The sequence below is a fragment of the Ranitomeya imitator genome, chromosome 2, assembly GCF_032444005.1.
Source record: "Ranitomeya imitator isolate aRanImi1 chromosome 2, aRanImi1.pri, whole genome shotgun sequence".
In the NCBI taxonomy this organism is placed as follows: domain Eukaryota; kingdom Metazoa; phylum Chordata; class Amphibia; order Anura; family Dendrobatidae; genus Ranitomeya; species Ranitomeya imitator.
Window position 1 is genome coordinate 15,809,095 of NC_091283.1, and position 14,594 is coordinate 15,823,688.

Sequence of the window (14,594 nt, forward strand, 5' to 3'; positions counted from 1 at the left end):
CAAACTGGGAACCTCTGTCCGAGACGATGTTCTCCGAAATGCCATGCAAACGAACCACATGCTGGAAAAACAATGGCACCAAATCAGAGGAGGAAGGCAATTTAGACAAGGGTACCAAATGGACCATCTTAGAGAAGCGATCACAAAACCCCCAAATGACCGACAACCTTTGAGAGACAGGGAGATCTGAAATAAAATCCATGGAAATATGCGTCCAGGGCCTCTTCGGGAGCGGCACGGGCAAAAGCAAACCACTGGCACGAGAACAGCAGGGCTTAGCCCGAGCACAAGTCCCACAGGACTATAATAATAATAATAATAATAATAATAATTTTTATTTATATAGCGCCAACATATTCCGCAGCGCTTTACAAATTATAGAGGGGACTTGTACATACAATAGACATTACAGCATAACAGAAATACAGTTCAAAACAGATACCAAGAGGAGTGAGGGCCCTGCTCGTAAGCTTACAAACTATGAGGAAAAGGGGAGACACGAGAGGTGGATGGTAACAATTGCTATAGTTATTCGGACCAGCCATAGTGTAAGGCTTGGGTGTTCATGTAAAGCTGCATGAACCAGTTAATTAATTTTTTTTTTTTTTTTTTTTAATATAGGCCACACAGGGATCGTTAGGTTAATGCATTGAGGCGGTAGGCCAGACTACACAAAAGAACGCACATCCCGTGACAAAGAAGGCCACCAAAAGGATCTAGCCACCAAATCTCTGGTACCAAAGATTCCAGGATGACCATCCAACACCGAACAATGAACCTCAGAGATAACTCTACTAGTCCATCTATCAGGGACAAACAGTTTCTCCGCTGGACAACGGTCAGGTCTATCAGCGTGAAACTTCTGCAGCACCCTCCGCAAATCAGGGGAAATGGCAGACAAAATTACCCCCTCTTTGAGAATACCCGCCGGCTCAGGAACGCCCGGAGAGTCAGGCACAAAACTCCTTGACAGGGCATCAGCCTTCACATTCTTAGAGCCTGGAAGGTACGAAACCACAAAATCAAAACGGGAGAAAAACAGCGACCATCGAGCTTGTCTAGGATTCAACCGTTTGGCAGACTCGAGATAAGTCAAATTCTTGTGATCCGTCAAGACCACCACGCGATGCTTGGCTCCTTCAAGCCAATGTCGCCACTCCTCGAATGCCCACTTCATGGCCAAAAACTCTCGATTGCCAACATCATAATTGCGCTCAGTAGGCGAGAATTTTCTAGAAAAGAAGGCACATGGTTTCATCACCGAGCCATCAGAACTTCTTTGCGACAAAACAACCCCTGCTCCAATCTCGGAAGCAACAACCTCAACCTGAAATGGGAGCGAAACATCTGGCTGGCACAACACAGGGGCAGAAGAAAAACGACGCTTCAACTCCTGAAAAGCCTCTACGGCCGCAGAGGACCAATTGACCACATCAGCTCCTTTCTTGGTCAAATCAGTCAACGTTTTAGCAACACTGGAAAAATTAGCGATGAAGCGACGGTAAAAATTAGCAAAGCCCAGGAACTTCTGCAGGCTCTTCACAGATGTCGGCTGAGTTCAATCATAAATGGCCTGAACTTTAACAGGGTCCATCTCGATAGTAGAAGGGGAAAAATGACCCCCAAAAATGAAACCTTCTGAACTCCAAAGAGACATTTTGACCCCTTCACAAACAAGGAATTCGCACGAAGGACCTGGAACACCATTCTGACCTGCTTCACATGAGACTCCCAATCATCCGAAAAGACCAAAATATCATCCAAATAAACAATCATGAATCTATCCAGGTACTTTCGGAAGATGTCATGCATAAAGGACTGAAACAGAGATGGAGCATTAGAAAGCCCGAATGGCATAACCAGGTACTCAAAATGGCCCTCGGGCGTATTAAATGCTGTTTTCCATTCATCGCCCTGTTTAATTCGCACAAGATTATACGCCCCTCGAAGATCTATTTTGGTGAACCAACTAGCCCCCTTAATCCGAGCAAACAAATCAGACAGCAGCGGCAAAGGGTACTGAAATTTGACTGTGATCTTATTAAGAAGGCGGTAATCAATACAAGGTCTCAAAGAACCATCCTTCTTGGCCACAAAAAAGAACCCTGCTCCCAACGGTGATGACGACGGGCGAATATGACCTTTCTCCAAGGATTCCTTTATATAACTCCGCATAGCGGCGTGCTCTGGCACAGATAAATTAAACAGTCGGCCCTTAGGAAACTTACTACCAGGAATCAAATTAATAGCACAATCGCAATCCCTATGAGGAGGTAGGGCACTGGATTTGGGCTCACCAAATACATCCCGGTAATCTGACAAAAACTCAGGGACTTCAGAAGGAGTGGAAGGCGAAATTGACAGCAATGGAACATCACCATGTACCCCCTGACAACCCCAGCCGGACACAGACAAAGATTTCCAATCCCATACTGGCTTATGGACCTGTAGCCATGGCAACCCCAAAACGACCACATCATGCAGATTATGCAACACCAAAAAGCGAATATCCTCCTGATGTGCAGGAGCCATGCACATGGTCAATTGAGTCCAGTACTGAGGCTTATTCTTGGCCAAAGTCGTAGCATCAATTCCTCTCAATGGAATAGGATACTGCAAGGGCTCCAAGAAAAAACCACAGCGCCTGGCAAACTCCAAGTCCATCAAATTCAGGGCAGCGCCTGAATCCACAAATGCCATAACAGAATAGGACGACAAAGAGCAAATCAGAGTAAAGGACAAAAGAAATTTAGACTGTACCGTACAAATGGTGGCAGACCTAGCGAACCGCTTAGTGCGCTTAGGACAATCGGAGATAGCATGAGTGAAATCACCACAGTAAAAACACAGCCCATTCCGACGTCCTAGTTCTTGCCGTTCAGCTCTGGTCAAAGTCCTATCACATTGCATAGGCTCAGGCCTATGCTCAGAGAATACCGCCAAATGGTGCACAGCTTTGCGCTCACGCAAGCGCCGATCGATCTGAGTGGCCAAGGACATAGACTCATTCAGACCAGCAGGCGTGGGAAATTCCACCATGACATCCTTAAGGGCTTCAGAAAGACCCTTTCTGAAAATTGCCACCAGGGCACACTCATTCCACTGAGTAAGCACAGACCACTTTCTAAACTTCTGACAATATACCTCCGCTTCATCCTGACCCTGACACAAAGCCAGCAAGATTTTCTCTGCCTGATCCACTGAATTTGGTTCATCATACAGCAATCCAAGCGCCAGAAAAAACGCATCTACATCACGCAATGCAGGATCTCCTGGTGCAAGGGAAAATGCCCAGTCTTGAGGGTCACCACGCAACAAAGAGATAATAATTTTTACTTGTTGAACGGGGTCACCAGATGAGCGGGGTTTCAAAGCTAGAAACAGTTTACAATTATTTTTGAAATTCAGGAACTTAGATCTATCCCCAGAAAACAAATCAGGAATTGGAATTCTAGGCTCTAACATCGGATTCTGAACCACAAAATCTTGAATGTTTTGTACCCTTGCAGTGAGATGATCCACACAAGAGGACAGACCTTGAATGTCCATATCTACACCTGTGTCCTGAACCACCCAGAGGTTAAGGGGAAAAGAAAGACAAAACACACTGCAGAGAAAAAAAATGGTCTCAGAACTTCTCTTATCCCTCTATTGAGATGCATTAATACTTGTGGCCAGCTGTACTGTTATGGACCTGGTGGTTAGGAGCACCCGGAACGACCTGATGGTTAAACTCATAGAGGACAAGCTCTAGGAAGTGGGAGCTGACTGCAACCCCTAATCCTATTACACAACTAGAAATAGCCGTGGAGCGTACCTAACTCGGCCTAGATGCCTCTTCACAGCCTAAGAGCTAACTAGCCCTAGAGATAGAAAATAAAGCCTACCTTGCCTCAGAGAAATTCCCCAAAGGAAAAGGCAGCCCCCCACATATATTGACTGTGAGTTAAGATGAAAGTCACAAACACAGAAATGAAACAGGTTTCAGCAAAGGGAGGCCAGACTTACTAAACAGACTGAGGATAGGAAAGGTATCTTTGCGGTCAGCACAAAAAACTACAAAAAAACCACGCAGAGTGTGCAAAAAGACCTCCGCACTGACTCACGGTGCGGAGGTGCCACTCTGCATCCCAGAGCTTCCAGCTAGCAAGGCAAAATCATGATAGCAAGCTGGACAAGAAAACAATGAACAAATAATTAACTAGCAGGGACTTAGCTTCTGCTGGAGTAGACAGGTCACCAGAAAGATCCAAGAGCGAACTGAACCAGTACAAGAACATTGACAGCTGGCATGGAGTAACGATCTGAGTGGAGTTAAATAGAGCAGCCAGCCAAAGAATAAACTACGTCACCTGTGGAAGGAACCTCAGAAGCAGCAGCTCCACTCACAGCCACCAGAGGGAGTCCATGGACAGAACTCGCCGAAGTACCATTCATGACCACAGGAGGGAGTTCGATAACAGAATTCACAACACTTCCCCTCCTTGTGCAGTGTGTCAATGACGCCTTCTGGACACCTGTCAGGTTAGCAGTCTTCCCCATGATTGTGGAGCTCCTGAAACAGACTAATGGACCTTTGTGTACGCTTAGGAAGCCTTTGCATGTGTTTTTTGCTAATTATTCTAAATTACTGACATAATGACTTTTGGGTTTTCATTGGTTGTAAGCCATAATCATCAACATTAACAGAAATAAACATGTGAAATAGATCACTCTGTGTGTATTGACTATATATTATAGGAGTTTCACTTTTTGTATTGAAGAAGTGAAATAAATTCACTTTTTGATGATATTCTAATTTTATGAGAAGCACCTGTATATTAACACAGTTTTAATTAAAAAAAAAACAGTTTCAAGGGAGTGCTTCTTTAACCCCTTTCTGTCCTCGGACAGAATAGTCGGCGCTCATAGCAATACAGCAATTCTATTACATAGGAGCCGATCTGAGCATCGCTCCTGTGCAGCAGAGCCGATTAGGCTCTGCCAGCTTCTAGCCTCCCATGGCAAAAGTAAAAAAAAATAAAAAATATATAAAAAAAATAAAAAAATATATACAAGTTTAAATCACCCCCTCTTTTGCCCCATTCAAAATGAAGCAATAAAAAACCAAACACACAGATATTTGGTATCGCCGCATTCATAATCGCCTAATCTATCAATAAAAAGAGGATTAACCTTATCGCTAATTGGCGTAGCGAGAAAAAAAATAAAAATCCTAGAATTATGTTTTTTTGGTCGCAGCGACATTGTATTAAAATGCAATAACGGGCAATCAAAAGAACGTATCTGCACAAAAGTGGTATCGTTAAAAATGTCAAAAAATAAGCCCTCACCCAACCCCAGATCACGAAAAATGGAGACGCTACGGGTATTGGACAATTGTGCAATTTGTTTTTTTTTAGCAAAGTTTGTATTTTTTTAGTTACTTAGATAAAAGACAACCTAGACATGTTTGGTGTCTATGAACTTGTAATGACCTGGGGAATCATAATGGCAGGTCAGTTTTAGAATTTAGTGAAACTTGCAAAAAAGTCAAACAAAAACATGTGTGAGATTGCACTTTTTTTGCAATGTCACCTCACTTGGAATTTTTTTCCCGTTTTCTAGTACATGACATGGTAAAACTAATGGTGTCGTTCAAATGTACAACTCGTCCCGCAAAAAATAGGCCCTCACCTGGCCATATTAATAGGAAAATAAAAAAGTTATGGCTCTGGGAAGGAGGGGAGCCAAAAACGAAAACGCAAAACCGAAAAAAGCTCCCGGGGTCATTAAGGGTTTAAAGTGCATTATTTGTAGAGTTGAGTGAACCTAATCTGTAAAGTTTGTTTGTGTACAAAACCCAGACCTTCAACAGGTCCGCTCTTCCCTAATTACCGTATATAATCGAGTATAAGCTGAGATTTTCAGCCCAAAAAAATGGGCCGAAAGTGCCCCTCTCGGCTTATACTCGAGTCATGGAAGGCGGGGGGGTCGGCGGGAGAGGGGGAGCGACGCCTGTTAAATATTCACCTGCTCCCGGCGCTCCTGGCGCGGTCCCTGCATGTCCCACGGTTTTCAGGCATGGCAGCTTCTTCCCCTGTTCAGCGGTCATTGGTACCGCTCATTAGATTTATGAATATGGACTCCACTCCCATAGGGGTGGAGCCGCATATTCATTACTGTAATGAGCTGTGCCACGTGACCGATCCCGGAGACATGGGACATATAGGGACCGCGTCAGGAGCGCTGGAAGCAGGTGAGTATGTCAAATTCACCTTTCCGCGTTCCACCTCTGCCTCATCTTCCTGCAGTGACTGTTCAGGTCAGAGGGCGCCATGACATATTAGTGTGCGCGCCGCCCCCTGCCTGAACAGTCAGTGCAGAAAGATGGGACGCTGAGGAGCAGCGGGCAGCGACGAGAGGTGAGTATGTCATTTTTTAGTGCAGCAGCAGCGGCAGCAGCATTACATGTGGCACGATGCTATATGGAGCATCTATGGGGCCATAAAGAACTGCATGGAGCATTATATGGGGCATCTATGGGGCCATAAAGAACTGCATGGAGCATTATATGGGGCATCTATGGGGTCATAACTGCATGAAGCATTATATGGAGCCTCTATGGGGCCATAACTGCATGGAGCATTATATGGGGCATCTATGGGGCCATAACTGCATGGATCATTATATGGAGCATTATATGGGGCCATAACTGCATGGAGCATTATATGGAGCATTATGTGGGGCCATAACTGCATGGAGCATTATATGGGGCACCTATGGGGCCATAACTGCATGGGGCATTATATGGAGCATCTATGGAGCCATAAAGAACTGCATGAAGCATTATATAGAGCATTATATGGGGCATCTATGGGGCCATAAAGAACTGCATGGAGCATTATATGGAGCATCTATGGGGCCAAAACTGCATGGAGCATTATATGGAGCATTAAATGGGGCCATAAAGAACTGCATGGAGCATTATATAGAGCATTATATGGGGCATCTATGGGGCCATAAATAACTGCATGGAGCATTATATGGAGCATCTATGTGGCCAAAACTGCATGGAGCATTATATGGAGCATTAAATGGGGCCATAAAGAACTGCATGGAGCATTATATGGGGTATCTATGGGGCCATAATGAACTGCATGGAGCATTATATGGAGCATCTATGGGGCCATAAAGAACTGCATGGAGCATTATATGGGGCATCTATGGGGCCATAAAGAACTGAATGGAGCATTCTATGGGAAATCTATGGAGCCATAAAAGCATGGGGCATTATATGGGGCACATTGTTATATGACGCATATTATGGGGCCATAAAGAACTGCATGGAGCATTATATGGAGCATCTATGGGACCATAAAGATCTGCATGGAGCATTATATGGGGCATCTATGGGGCCATAAAGAACTGAATGGAGCATTATATGGGGCATATTTGTATATGGAGTAATCATTTAGCTGCGAAGAGTTTTCCATTACTCAGAAAACACCTTCCTCTCACTTCTTTTGGACAAAACTGACATCTTAGGGAAGTCAGAGAAAAGCACTCAATCTCATTGTAGTCAATGTCAGACCATTTAACAAGACTTGGAGCATTGCTAGATGAAAAAATCAGAAATATATGTAAATATTACTCTTTTGGGTGTTGGGTGCTCAAAGTATCCAAATTATTTCTCTCCCAGAAGTGGCACCCAAAATTGATATTTGAGATGAATTAGGATTCTGCAGTTCACAGGAATTTGTCTAGGAAACTTGATTTGCTCATGTCTTTTGCTTTGGGTTCTTTTCCAGACCCAAAGTATAAATACATTAGCACCGATTCACCAAGATTGGCATTGTTCACACCAGTCTTTATGAGGAGGCATGTTGGTGTCATAGGAGCCTGATTTAGTAAGAGGAACATCATGAATTAAATTAGTGGGTGCCAAGCCCTATCCTGTCCCACCTCAGCCGTGCATATTTTGGTTTTGCAGGACAAAAAGGGCTCAAGGATGCCAAAAGTCAAAAATTTTTCAACCGACTTCGCATTGTGCAAAGAAATTGCAACTTTTCAAAGTGTCTCAATGGCAGATTTATGTCCTAAACACTTTGATTAATCAGAGCAATAGTGTTCTAAAGCAATATTATACTCACCTAGGTGCTCACCTTTCCTCAAACTGAAGTTCCCCGTGTTGTTATCCAATCCCTCTTTGCAATTCTGAGATCTCCTGTGGAGGTTGTGATGGACGTCTTCTTCTGGATCTTTATTTTTTGTTAGAACTTCTAAGTCGTTGACATCTGATCTTGTTATGTCAAAACATTGTATCTTGCATCGCCCAAAGACTGGGTGAAGATAATAATGTGGCCAAGACTAAAGATCAAGAAGTGGATGTCTGGTGTCACTCCTGAACGATAGAAGGCACTACAAAGAAACAGAGAAAGATCGACTGACTGGTCAGGGAGATTTGGCGGCAGAACTGCTGAACAACGAAGCGAGCACAATTTTTTTAAATGTCTTTCAGGACCCATGTGAATCCAGCTATATGACAGCAAGCTAATATTTTGCTGGATTTGCTTGAAGGGGTTCAAAAAAATCTGGATTCAGATCAATTCAAATGTTTTGCAAAATTGATCCAAATTTGATTTTTTCATCTCTTTACATTAGGCTTTGTTCACATTACCAGTTGTCATAAATTTGTCGTGGATCCAGTATTAAAAAATATAAATAAACTGGATCCGATATCTGTTACAAACACTCTTTGGTTTCCGTTTAGTATCCATTTTTGTTCCATCTGTAATAGATCCGTTTTTACTGGTGTTGCCTCTGCCACGTCTAGTATTTTGGAATGTGCTGTGCTTAAAAAACGGATCCATTAATGAATCACATAACAGATGACCGTCCGCCGTGACTTGTTTCCCATCAGCTTCAGTATTAAAAAAAAACGGATCCAGATGTCTTTTGTTTATGTGGCCAGAAAACTATTTGTGCAGTTAATGAATGGATTGTAGTCACATGGCAGACATTGTAGGAGACTTCTGTCCTATTCATTGATCCTGTGCTGGATCATATTATTTCCAGCTTTGTTATTCCAAAATGTATAAAAAAAATAGAAATAAATATGGACACTAGAGTTGAGCGACCTTGACCTTTTTAGAGTCGAGCCGGGTTTCGCGAAACCCGACTATCTCAAAGGTCGGGTCGAGTGAAATCGGCCGATTATGACGTAAAGTCGGGATCGACCGAAACACGAAACCCAATGCAAGTCAATGGGGCAGCATAGTCGGCAGTGAGTGGGGGCCAGGAAAACACCTAGAGTGCCCATTTTAATGTCAAAACCATCCATTCTTCTTAATGAAGCTTGTCAAGCGTAATTTACCTTATAATAATTGGAAGGCATTTGAAATTGGGGGTCATTTGGCTAAAGTTGTGGTGGGTAGGGCTGGTTCAAGTAATTAGTGGGCCCAGGAAATCTGGACCACGTCACGGCAGTGGAGCAGGGAGAGGTAAGTATTTCAACTTTGCAAGTGCTGTGAACCTGAGCAAGCAGGGGGGGCCCACTCGTTGGCATTGGCACTGGCACAGGGCCCCTCAAAGTACAGCGGTGTGTTTGCACGGCGGGGGCGCCTCCCACCGGCAGCAACACTTTTGCGTACCATGAGAGGCCCTGTGCCAGTGACGTCGCCAACTAGTATTCCTCCCCCCACCGGATGAAGGAACCTGCACTTTCATCTGCACCTTCCTGTTTGTCCCCGTGTAAGGTGGTATGGTATGCGGGAAGGGGGACCTGACTTTCAGCAGGGTCACAATCTTGCAGTGTAGCGTGCACGGGAAATGTTGCGTTATGGGTCAATGTACCAGCAGACTCATCTATCACTGGCTGGGCAATGGGCAGGATGAGGGGGAAACACAGATATAGGCCCAAAGAATAAAGTTGGCTAAATGCAGTTCAAAATTGGTAACAGGACTAACCAGGGGGCATTGCAGTGGAGGACAACTGGAATGAGAGGCTGACACAGAGAGTAGGCCCAAATCAGTAAGTAGTCGAAATGCAGTTCAAAATTGGCAACCGTAGTAAACAGGCGGCACAGCTTTGTTCAGTGGAGGAGAACAGCAAGGAGTGGCAGACACCGATAGTAGGCCCCAACCCAACTAGTAGGCCTAATGCAGTCTAACATTAACAACTACTTAACGAGCGCCTGAAAACGGAATTTCAGGACAGGAAACCAGGAGAACAGCAAGGAGTGGCAGACACCGATAGTAGGCCCCAAACCAACTAGTATGCCAAATGCAGTTGTTCCGTTTAACCACAATTTAATGAGAGCCTGAAGATAGAAGTTCAGGAAAGGCAACCTGGAGAACACCTTGGAGTGGAACACACCATCTCTCTCCACCCCATACCCAATTTGTAGGCCTAATGCAGCCTACTTTCCGACAACTACTAAACGAGAGCCGAAAGATCGAAGCTCTGGAAAGGCAACCTGGAGAACACCTTGGAGTGGAACACACCATCTCTCTCCACCCCATACCCAATTTGTAGGCCTAATGCAGCCTACTTTCCGACAACTACTAAACGAGAGCCGGAAGATCGAAGCTCTGGAAAGGCAACCTGGAGAACACCTTGGAGTGGAACACACCATCTCTCTACACCCCATACCCAATTTGTAGGCCTAATGCAGTGTAGTTTCCAAGAACTACTAAACGAGAGCTGGAAGATCAAAGCTCAGGAAAGGCAACCTGGAGAACACCTTGGAGTGGAACACACCATCTCTCTACACCCCATACCCAATTTGTAGGCCTAATGCAGTGTAGTTTCCAAGAACTACTAAACGAGAGCCGGAAGATCGAAGCTCAGGAAAGGCAACCTGGAGAACACCTTGGAGTGGAACACACCATCTCTCTACAGTGGAACACACCATCTCTCTACACCCCATACCCAATTTGTAGGCCTAATGCAGCGTAGTTTCCAACAACTACTAAACGAGAGCCGGAAGATCGAAGCTCAGGAAAGGCAACCTGGGGAACACCTTGGAGTGGAACACACCATCTCTCTACACCCCATACCCAATTTGTAGGCCCAATGCAGCGTAGTTTCCAACAACTACTAAACGAGAGCCGGAAGATCGAAGCTCAGGAAAGGCAACCTGGGGAACACCTTGGAGTGTAACAAACCCTCTCTCTACACCACGGAAGGGCTGATTCTTAGGATGGAAGGCTGTCGGAAAGAAGCAGGGCACGTCCGAGGGTGATTATATTCTTATTAGGTATATACTCACCCTCGGACGCGCCCTGCTTCTTTATTTGTAATGAATGTTTATTTGCAATGTGGTTTTGACTTACTCTATTTTTTGGTAAATAATGATTTTATTATTTTCATTGTTTTGCATCTTCTTGGCAATAATAAAAAGAAGACGCGACAGGACAACACTCGGTGGATGCCATATCTGTGTTTTAAATTGAAAAAACCTTTCAGTTAACTACTTGCAGGAGAAAGTTATTGTAGCTGGTGGCCATTTTTAGTACTGTACCAGATTTTTGTTGTATGTGTTTGTTTTTAATGTTAAAATGTCTGCATTTGATATCTCTCCAGTATTTTCTTTTTTATAAGCAAAATACTTATTTTTATATTTTCTGATGTTGGTTCCAGGGGTACACGGGCAGCAGTGGTGTGGTCAGTGGAGGCCTAGTGGAAGGAGTGACCGCAAACAGGCATCGAAGGCCTAAAATAAAAAAATTGGGCTGGCTGTAGGCAATTTTAAATTGGTTCCAGGGGTACACGGGCAGCAGTGGTGTGGTCAGTGGAGGCCTAGTGGAAGGAGTGACCGCAAACAGGCATCGAAGGCCTAAAATAAAAAAATTGGGCTGGCTGTAGGCAATTTTAAATTGGTTCCAGGGGTACACGGGCAGCAGTGGTGTGGTCAGTGGAGGCATAGTGGAAGGAGTGACCGCAGACAGGCATCGAAGGCCTAAAATAATAACACATGGCTGTAGGCAATTTTAAATTGGTTCCAGGGGTACACGGGCAGCAGTGGTGTGGTCAGTGGAGGCATATTGTAAGGAGTGACCGCAGACAGGCATCGAAGGCCTAAAATAATAACACATGGCTGTAGGCAATTTTAAATTGGTTCCAGGGGTACACGGGCAGCAGTGGCCTGGTCAGTGTAGTAGTAGTGGAAAGAATGTAACGCAGACAGGCATCGAAGGCCTAGAATAAAAAAATTGGGCTGGCTGTAGGCAATTTTAAATTGGTTCCAGGGGTACACGGGCAGCAGTGGTGTGGTCAGTGGAGGCCTAGTGGAAGGAGTGACCGCAAACAGGCATCGAAGGCCTAAAATAAAAAAATTGGGCTGGCTGTAGGCAATTTTAAATTGGTTCCTGGGGTACACGGGCAGCAGTGGTGTGGTCAGTGGAGGCCTAGTGGAAGGAGTGACCGCAGACAGGCATCGAAGGCCTAAAATAATAACACATGGCTGTAGGCAATTTTAAATTGGTTCCAGGGGTACACGGGCAGCAGTGGCCTGGTCAGTGTAGTAGTAGTGGAAAGAATGGACCGCAGACAGGCATCGAAGGCCTAAAATAAAAAAATTGGGCTGGCTGTAGGCAATTTTAAATTGGTTCCAGGGGTACACGGGCAGCAGTGGTGTGGTCAGTGGAGGCATATTGTAAGGAGTGACCGCAGACAGGCATCGAAGGCCTAAAATAATAACACATGGCTGTAGGCAATTTTAAATTGGTTTCAGGGGTACACGGGCAGCAGTGGTGTGGTCAGTGGAGGCCTAGTGGAAGGAGTGACCGCAAACAGGCATCGAAGGCCTAAAATAAAAAAATTGGGCTGGCTGTAGGCAATTTTAAATTGGTTCCAGGGGTACACGGGCAGCAGTGGTGTGGTCAGTGGAGGCATAGTGGAAGGAGTGACCGCAAACAGGCATCGAAGGCCTAAAATAAAAAAATTGGGCTGGCTGTAGGCAATTTTAAATTGGTTCCAGGGGTACACGGGCAGCAGTGGTGTGGTCAGTGGAGGCCTAGAGGAAGGAGTGACCGCAAATAGGCATCGAAGGCCTAAAATAATAACACATGGCTGTAGGCATTTTTAAATTGGTTCCAGGGGTACACAGGCAGCAGTGGCCTGGTCAGTGTAGTAGTAGTGGAAAGAATGTACCGCAGACAGGTATCGAAGGCCTAGAATAAAAAAATTGGGCTGGCTGTAGGCAATTTTAAATTGGTTCCAGGGGTACACGGGCAGCAGTGGTGTGGTCAGTGGAGGCCTAGTGGAAGGAGTGACCGCAAACAGGCATCGAAGGCCTAAAATAAAAAAATTGGGCTGGCTGTAGGCATTTTTAAATTGGTTCCAGGGGTACACGGGCAGCAGTGACCTGGTCAGTGTAGTAGTAGTGGAAAGAATGGACCGCAGACAGGCATCGAAGGCCTAAAATAAAAAAATTGGGCTGGCTGTAGGCAATTTTAAATTGGTTCCAGGGGTACACGGGCAGCAGTGGTGTGGTCAGTGGAGGCATATTGTAAGGAGTGACCGCAGACAGGCATCGAAGGCCTAAAATAATAACACATGGCTGTAGGCAATTTTAAATTGGTTCCAGGGGTACACGGGCAGCAGTGGTGTGGTCAGTGGAGGCATAGTGGAAGGAGTGACCGCAGACAGGCTTCGAAGGCCTAACATAACAAAAATGTCAATACAATGGTATTGCCAGTGGCAGGCATTGAAGGATGTCAGCGCATAGACTAAACATTGGTGGAGCTGTGAGATAATTTTGCAAGTGGTAAAGCACTGTTTGAGCTGGGGGGGGAACTGTCTTGTGGCCGGCGGTACAGGCCCAGGGCCCCTCATATTACAACGGTGTGTCTGACGTTGGGTGCGCACCACCACCGCCAGAGACACTTTATTGTACTAGGAGGGACCCAGTGGCAGTGCCGTCGACCAAAAGCGGGCACACCCACCTCTTCAGACAAACAGCACTGTCACGGGTGCTGTCGCCAAGTGTCGATACCACGGCCCCGTGTGGGGAGTTTGGCCATTTAGTGAGGTGTAAACATGTCGTATGCTGGACAATCAGGTGCAGAAAATTACGAGATTGGAAAAGGCATTCAGAATAGTCCACAGGCAAGACCTTTTCATAGGAAAGCTAGGTGTCAGCCAGGCAAGGTGGGGCAAAAGATTTCGAAATCCAGTTGTGGTTCATTTTAATGAAGGTTAGATCATCTACATTTTGGGTAGCCAGACGAGTCCTTTTTTCTGTTAGTATTGAACCTGCAGCACTGAATACTCTTTCTGATAGGACACTAGCTGCCGGGCAAGCAAGCTCCTGCAATGCATATTCTGCCAATTCTGGCCAGGTGTCTAATTTTGATGCCCAGTAGTGTTGAGCGATACCTTCCGATATCGGAAAGTATCGGTATCGGATTGGATCGGCCGATATTCAAAAAATATTGGATATCGCCGATACCGATACCCGATCCCAATGCAAGTCAATGGGACCAAAATATCGGAATTAAAATAAACCCTTTCTTGCCTTGTAGGTTCATTCTACATGAAGGAAAACAACTAAGAATAATGCCGGATGTATTTGGGGAGGTGGCGGAGACATTAAAGTCATAGAGGTTTA